General features: G+C 39.2%; 1 pseudogene; it reads right to left on the minus strand.

The window, feature by feature from the left end:
- Nucleotides 1–345: 345 nt before the first annotated feature.
- On the minus strand, nt 346–1,985 carry LOC139457205 (uncharacterized; annotated as a pseudogene).
- Between the last annotated feature and the right edge of the window lie 5,533 nt (nt 1,986–7,518).

A 7,518-nucleotide genomic window follows, 5' to 3' on the forward strand; every position in this document is an offset into this window, starting at 1 on the left:
TCATTTGAAAGGAATGATTGAGATGGTTATATCATGACTTGACATGGGTCAAGTTCCTCAATCAATCCTTGTTGTTATGTAAAACAGATGAACTTGTACTGGTGAATCAAGGATGATATTACTTCCTCCCGAATAGGTGCAAAATTGCTCGTGCTGCATTAAGCAATAATTCACTCACTCAGCTGAGCTCATTAACAAAGCGTTACATACAAACAAATCAGGTTCAATACATTTATTCAAGGATATGTAGTTCATGATAGGATATTCCAGTATTTTCACCTATGTACACATTTGCAACACTCTAGTATACACTAAAATAGTTGTGTCAGGATACAAGACAAGATCTTAGGAAAAAATACATTTTTTATCATCATTTTGGATATTTAAAACACCTTTCTTGTTGGCCAGATACTCAGGCAGGGGAATGTAGGAACTTGCTGCCATGGGTGCATATTCCACGGTGTTGATTTCCAAATGAATAATATGGTCTAGCACCAACCCACTCCCTTCCGCCTGGAACTATTGTGTTGATGTATACAATTTTTGGTAAGCCTCTGCTAACTGTTGCTCAATTTCAGAAAAGTTTGTGTTCCAAAAATTGATCTTTGTAAGGATAGGCTCCGCCAAAATACTCTCATTGTTTTCATTGTACTTTATAAATTTGAGTTTCAGTGTTTTACATACCTTTCTTCTCTGTAAGAAAATCGTTCAAGATTGATTCAATGTTTGTCTGTTCATCTGCGAGAAACTGGAGAATGTCCACACTGTTAGAGTCATTTGGAGTTAGTGTTGTGGTTGACACACTACCCTCGAGAGCTGACCTCTGACCTGGTTACGCCTGACATCATATCTTGCGTATACAGCTATCACATAGATCTACACGTTGGCTGTAGAAACGCTCAGGCAGGGGCCGATGACAATGGAGACATTCACGACATTTTGTCGAGCATTGTTGAGACATTCACGACGTTTTGTCGAGCATTGTTGACAGAAGTGTTTGCCTGGTAGGAGACACTTGTAGTGCCCACACCAGTTACAAGTCGCAAGTTGTGTCGGTGGTCTATTGTTGTCATCGAGATCTCGCGGCTGAAGACAGGGGCGTTTTGGTTCAGGAGCACTCTCCGTTGATTTCCGTTTTAGGTTACAGCGGTGACTGTCAAAGTTATCCTGTCTCGTAAATGTATGTTTACACTGTTCACATGTGATTTTATTATTTCCATGAACAGTACGGACGTGTCTTAGCAGACTTTGTCGCTTCTTGAAGGACTTGGTACAGATGTTACCTATAGGTTGTGCTGACACAGTAGATTCAGGACGTGGAGTCACTCTAGATGTCAATAATTCTATGCGTTTGAGATTGACTTCTTGACCATCTGTACAGTTGTTAGCAGCAGCCCATCCACCTAAGGCGGACAGTGTTTTCACATTGGTTAGACAATTCTTGTTTGTATTCCATTCTAAATAGATAAAATGGAAAAAACCTGTAGAAATTCCCACAAGTCATAGCAAAATATTACTCTTATTGCTTAATTGATAATTTGGCATATAGTTTTTAACCCGAAAATCTTAAATGTATATGATACTCTGAACGTTCATACTTTATATCTAGCTGATAATAATCGGGACATTTTACACGTAAAGGATGCTCTTAGCGCATAAAAGAAGAAACATATACAATTCTTCCCTTTTTTAACAACATTAATGCTGAGTGCAAGATACTTTTAAAACAGGAGTGTGTTCTTGAATTGTATTCAATTACCTTGGTCAGTTCAGAGTAGACAGGATAAACTAACAAGTGTATGCTGTCAGAACGTCTGTCTTGGCTGATTGTGTGAAACAGAATTAGATTTAAATAATGTTCTTCCTTTATATAGGATTCCAAAGGATTAGTTCATTCTAAGCAGATGACATACGTTTAAATATAAACATATGACATTTTCCATCACAACCATGCGAGGGGTGATAGGTGAGGTCTCGTTCACCATTTTAGACTGAGCCCCTGGTGGGATTATGAATGAATTATCCTCAAAGTAATAGGCTCGCCTTTACCGCTCCATTCAGGTCAGCACTTGTTTGAACTCTTTAACCAGACGTGCTGAGACAAGGGGCGCGTTGCAAGCCACCAATCGCTTAGAGAAAGCAACTTACTCGCTCACCCCGGGATCTGCAACAGTTCGCAGCGTTTGCGCACTCTTCCAAAATGGCGGCGCAACCACCGCTTGGTTGCCTTGACGTAATGAAGAACGTAATAGAAGAGGCTCGATGACGAGCTGATCAAGTTTAGGGCTACTTTGAAGATGTGGATCCGACCGAGGATGATGGGGTGTCAGCTGCCTTTGCTCATTTCCTCGCTGATCCAGTCAAGAATTTCTTCTTCCGCTGTCAAAGTCAGCCGCCATTTTGGTTTGACAACGAAGCGACCTCAGCCAGCGATTGTTTCGCTTGCAAGCGGCGTAAAGTTAGCGCACTGTTGTTAGGCGAATCGCTGTACATCGCTTGCAAGCGATTGGCGCTTTGCAACGCACCCACGCTGGTGACCTGGTGTGACGCCCCAATGATTACACAGACGACTGTTATTCGTTACCGCTGTGCTAGGCGACCTAGTTTGATAGAGCATGTATGCACACTATCGAGTCTGTATTGGTTGAAGGAATTAAGAAAGGCATGTTCCTTTCTTGAATGAATGTATGGAACACATAGTTTATGAATCATTTCTAAACCACTAGTTCATGTTTACATGGAGCTGTTTATCCACCGAGTATTTGAATGTAAAACCGTTTAGCGCTGGCTTCCCCAGTTATTTCACCATCCTGTGTCAGCAATAGATGCTGTGCTTGACAGGTCACGTCTATTTTTAGTGTGGCGTCACTCCTTCATCAACCAATCAGATTGACGTACCTTAATTTACCTGGCGTTGAACTGTCATATTTGCTTCATCAGACATGTATCAATCAAGTTCCGCCGATCCCTTCAGTCATTAAATCTACTCTGTAGTGTGTGTGTTCACAGGAGAGATTAATTTACCGCTATATTATTATTATCATTATTATTATTATCATTATTATTAGTATCATTATTATTATTATTATTATTATTATTATTATTATTATTATTATTATTAATACCGTATTCGACGTAATAAGCGACAGGGCGCTCTCAAAATAAGAAAGAGGGGGCTCTTATTGGAATATTATTTTAGTGAAAAAGTGGAAAGATAAATATTGTGGTTTATGCTGACAGCCTGAAATGTTTATGTACGACAGACATATTTTTCCAGAATATAATTGCCCATAATGAAGTATGCACATAACACATGAGTGCGTATTATACGCGAATAAATATGTCTTGTGTACATTGATTAATCGGAAGGGGTGCTAATTGGGATTGTTCAATGGCCAATATATTAGCAAATATCGCCGTTGGCGCTTATTAGAGCGGGGCGCTTATTACGTCGAATACACCATTATTATTATTATTATTAATATTACAATACTAATGTATTGTTTTAACTTTAGCAATATCGACTGTTCATGGACAATCAGCACTGATGTCAAAGGATATGTAATCCATGTTAAAGTGGTACATTTCTGTCGCAATTAATGTAATCCTGTTGCGAATTTGCAAAACTGTGGCGTTACGTCACAAACAACACTCAGATCATGCTATAATTCGATTTTTGTATAATATTTTACAATATATAAGGTATTGTTTAATTTTAGCAATGCAGATTGTTCATGGACAATCAGCACCCGCCTTGAAGGATATGTCATCCATGTTAAAGTTGTGCATTTCTACCTTGTGTCAGACCTCCAGTGCTCCTATGATTATGTGCAGCTCTATGACGGTAATGATTGACTTAAGGGTTTTCCGAGAATTGAGTAAGAGAGACAGTGTGTTATGCACACGAATACGTGTCCCTATGTTAACGAGTGTAGCTGAATTTGTAAGACCAGTGTCGCTTTATCATTGCTATAAAACGGTGTTAATCCAGGTTTTACCTCGTCGTTTGAGCTACAAAGCAGGAAATGTCATCGACCAGAATCACATACCCCCACTTTACACTAAAAAATAAAAATAAAAATAAAATGGTCATGTGGAATAATTGAATATCATTCCCAAATATATGTTAAAAGTAATGCCTGTCTAAACACAGCTAGCGTCCTAGCATGTGTATGTGATTTGTTGTCGGTATAACAATGTCTTCATAATATCACACAATGTTCTATTCTTGCAATAGTCACTGGAACATATGACCGTTCGCTTGGTCGATGGTGTGGATCGAATGGACCAGTTACACAGAGTACAGGGATGAGTATGAAGGTTCGATTCCTCTCCGATAGTTCGAACGCCTTCAAAGGATTTAAATTGGCCTTCACTGCCAGAGAGCCAACATCTTCCTGTAAGTTTTTAAGTTGTATGCATTCATTTAAAAATACATCGAATCTGCTAGGACAGGACAAATGAAATGCATCAATCGGCACCCCTACTATAACGTTTATGTCACTGTCACATATTCGCCTTGGTTATGTTTACGAGACCAGTGTTCATTCGTTTCACATTGCATCAAGATGCCACACCTGTGCACGTCTGAAATAGTTACAAAGCGGCCTTAATCTAAACAGTTATACACTGTTTCATCGTTTGTAAATAATGTGTCACGGGTTGTAGAGGGGGTAGTTGGCGATTCATTGTAATTGTCCTTTGTAGTTGAACAATTGGCAGTTGACACCTATACCCCGCTGGAATCAATGGCTCGATAAATGTAATACAATGAGATATATGCGTATATTATTACCTTCTGTGCAAACGTTTCCCCAGCATGAGAACCAGCAAGAAAAACATGAGAACCTCTAGATCTCCCTTTAACATTAACTTCTCAAGCAATCTAGAACCTAGGAAACTTCAGACAGGTTAGGTGAAACTTCATGAGACATCAACGCAATAGGATTATGAAACCACAATACTTTTGCAATAATTCAATTGTTGTGAAACGTCCAGGAATCTATTCCGAAACAATATTTAACGTGCATTCTACCAGAGGACTTATAAGGTCATGTAATACACATATCTGTGACAATCGTTCTTTGGGCAAGCAATATTTTAAAAAATCACCTTGAACGAGAATATAATTATTATTCATCTTCTGTATCCAGAAACTTCACAGCAATAACATTCAATGGACTTAATAAAAGCTTTACTCGTCTATATTTAAGTTCCTTTTCGTGTTGTTTATTTTTGTACAGCTTCTTTTTCACCGAACTATGGAGGCATAATTGGAGGGATAATCGGCGGCATTGTGGGCGTGGCAATTGTAACGGGTTGCTGCTGTGACATTTGCTCCAAGAAAAAATTCACACCCCATGACCAGTCGCAACGAAACAGATCACGTGAAGCCAACCTGAACACCGTCTACACTGTCCCACCAACTACGGCAACTACCCAGCACGGCATGAATACTCCACCTCCAGCTTACAGCGAAGTCGTGAAGGATGACCCTCCACCCTACTGTCAGGTAGTTCCACTATCAGATATACAACCTGTTGTGACGTCATCCCCTAATGCTGCATATCAAGGGACAGATAACCCAGCAGGCCCTAGTTGAGTGACAACTTCACATGATGTACACGATTTGTATTCTTGGAGTAAATAGAAAAGGACACATACATGGATACAAACAATAGCGTCTTCATCCATTTTAACATATTTGTTTATGAAAAATCTAAACTCCCTCGACAGCAAATAATAACAACATTAACAATTGTTCTGAAAACAAACTTAAGAGGTGTAATTTAGATTATATTTTTTTACAATGCAATTATCTGTATTCTCACATTATCTACTTCCCGATCTATTTGGGTCATGTCTGATGTTGACGAACATTCATCAACTGATCGGTAGTCAATAAAGACTATCACAATCATGTCACAAGCATGTCACAATTATGAAAAGATCATAACACAGTGACCACGATGAGAAACTTTAAATTATTTTTGGTTGTCGTAGCACATACTATTTCATATATCAAATGATACTTGTTGTTGGTGTTATGTCTATGTTTATTAGAATATGAAAGCTGGTAAAATATATTATACATATTTTACATATGCCCATGAGTTTAGAGACAGTTTCACATGATGTACATGTTTTGCATTGCTGGACACATACATGGATACTCCTTCACACACATTAACATATTTTTTAATGAAATCCCTAATCTCCCTCGACAGCAAAAATTGTTCCAAAGAGGTATAATTTACATCATAAATAAGGCCATAAGAAAACGCAGTTACCTGTATTCTTACATTATCTCGTTTCCGATCTATTTGGGTCATGTGTGATGTTGATTGTTGAACTGTGTATAACCAAGGTACGGATGTCACGTTTTACAAGTGAAAGAACATTCACCAACTGATCAGTATTCAAGAAAGACTATCACAATCATGTCACAAGCATGTCACAATTATGAATGGATGTTAGCAAAATGACCACGATGAGAAACGTTTGAAATTCCTCTTGGTTGTCGCAGCATATACTTGTAATTGTTTTTGTTTTTTGTTATAAAACTATTTTGTTTATCAAATGATGCCTGGTGTTGGTGTTATGTTTATGTTAATTAGAACATGAAAGCTTGTTACAAATCATATACATATTTTACAGTCCACGTGAATGTGCGAGTTCCTGTATCTGTCATGGGTGTCTGTGCATATTGAACACAGATGTTTTTCACTTTGATGGAATCCACGAGCATAGGTATTCAAGAATCGTATACATATTTTACATATGGGCATGTAGTCCACGTGCATATGCGCGTGCGTGTGCGGGTTCCTGTGTCTGTCACGGGTGTCTGTCATTGTATTGAGCCTGAAAGTACAACATAACACTGGACACAGATGGAATCCACGTGTAATCAGGTAATCAAGAATCAATTTCATGGCGAATCTTTTGCAAAAGGGACGATGGATCTGCTATTGTCATTGATAGCATGGACCCCGTGAGGACCCGGGGTAGAATGTGCCCCCCAGTACCCCATTGATGATCGTAAGAGGCGACCAAATTGGTCAACCTGTTTGCCATGTGTTGCGTCCCTATTTCGGCAGAGGATGGGAGTCTGGTGGTTGATGGCGTTGGGCTGTCAATTTGTGTTTCTCAGTCCAAAGCACCACTTCGACCCTAACTTTGCCTAGACGGGTGGTAGAATGGGCCCGATATCAATCGACTGGTCATACCATGCCCTGTTTATACTCTATTTCCCACAAACGTTTGATATTGTAACATACTTTTATTCTAAATGTCTATTATATACGTATCAATCTATAAACTTACTTAGAGCCCTTGACCCACAAGTGACTCACGGGCCAACCTGGTGATGCTGAACTCCGAATTCTGTACGTCTCCAATTGATTGTCATGGGCCAAACCAGCCTGCTCTTAAGTTTGGTAGATAGCTAGAGCTCTCGTGGCAAATGCGATGGAGCAAAACACTGCTTCATCCTCGCTCTATGCAGCTTAGAGATCTGCT

Source organism: Haliotis cracherodii, unplaced genomic scaffold (genome assembly GCF_022045235.1).
Source record: "Haliotis cracherodii isolate W230 unplaced genomic scaffold, xgHalCrac1.p SCAF_12, whole genome shotgun sequence".
NCBI lineage: Eukaryota > Metazoa > Mollusca > Gastropoda > Lepetellida > Haliotidae > Haliotis > Haliotis cracherodii.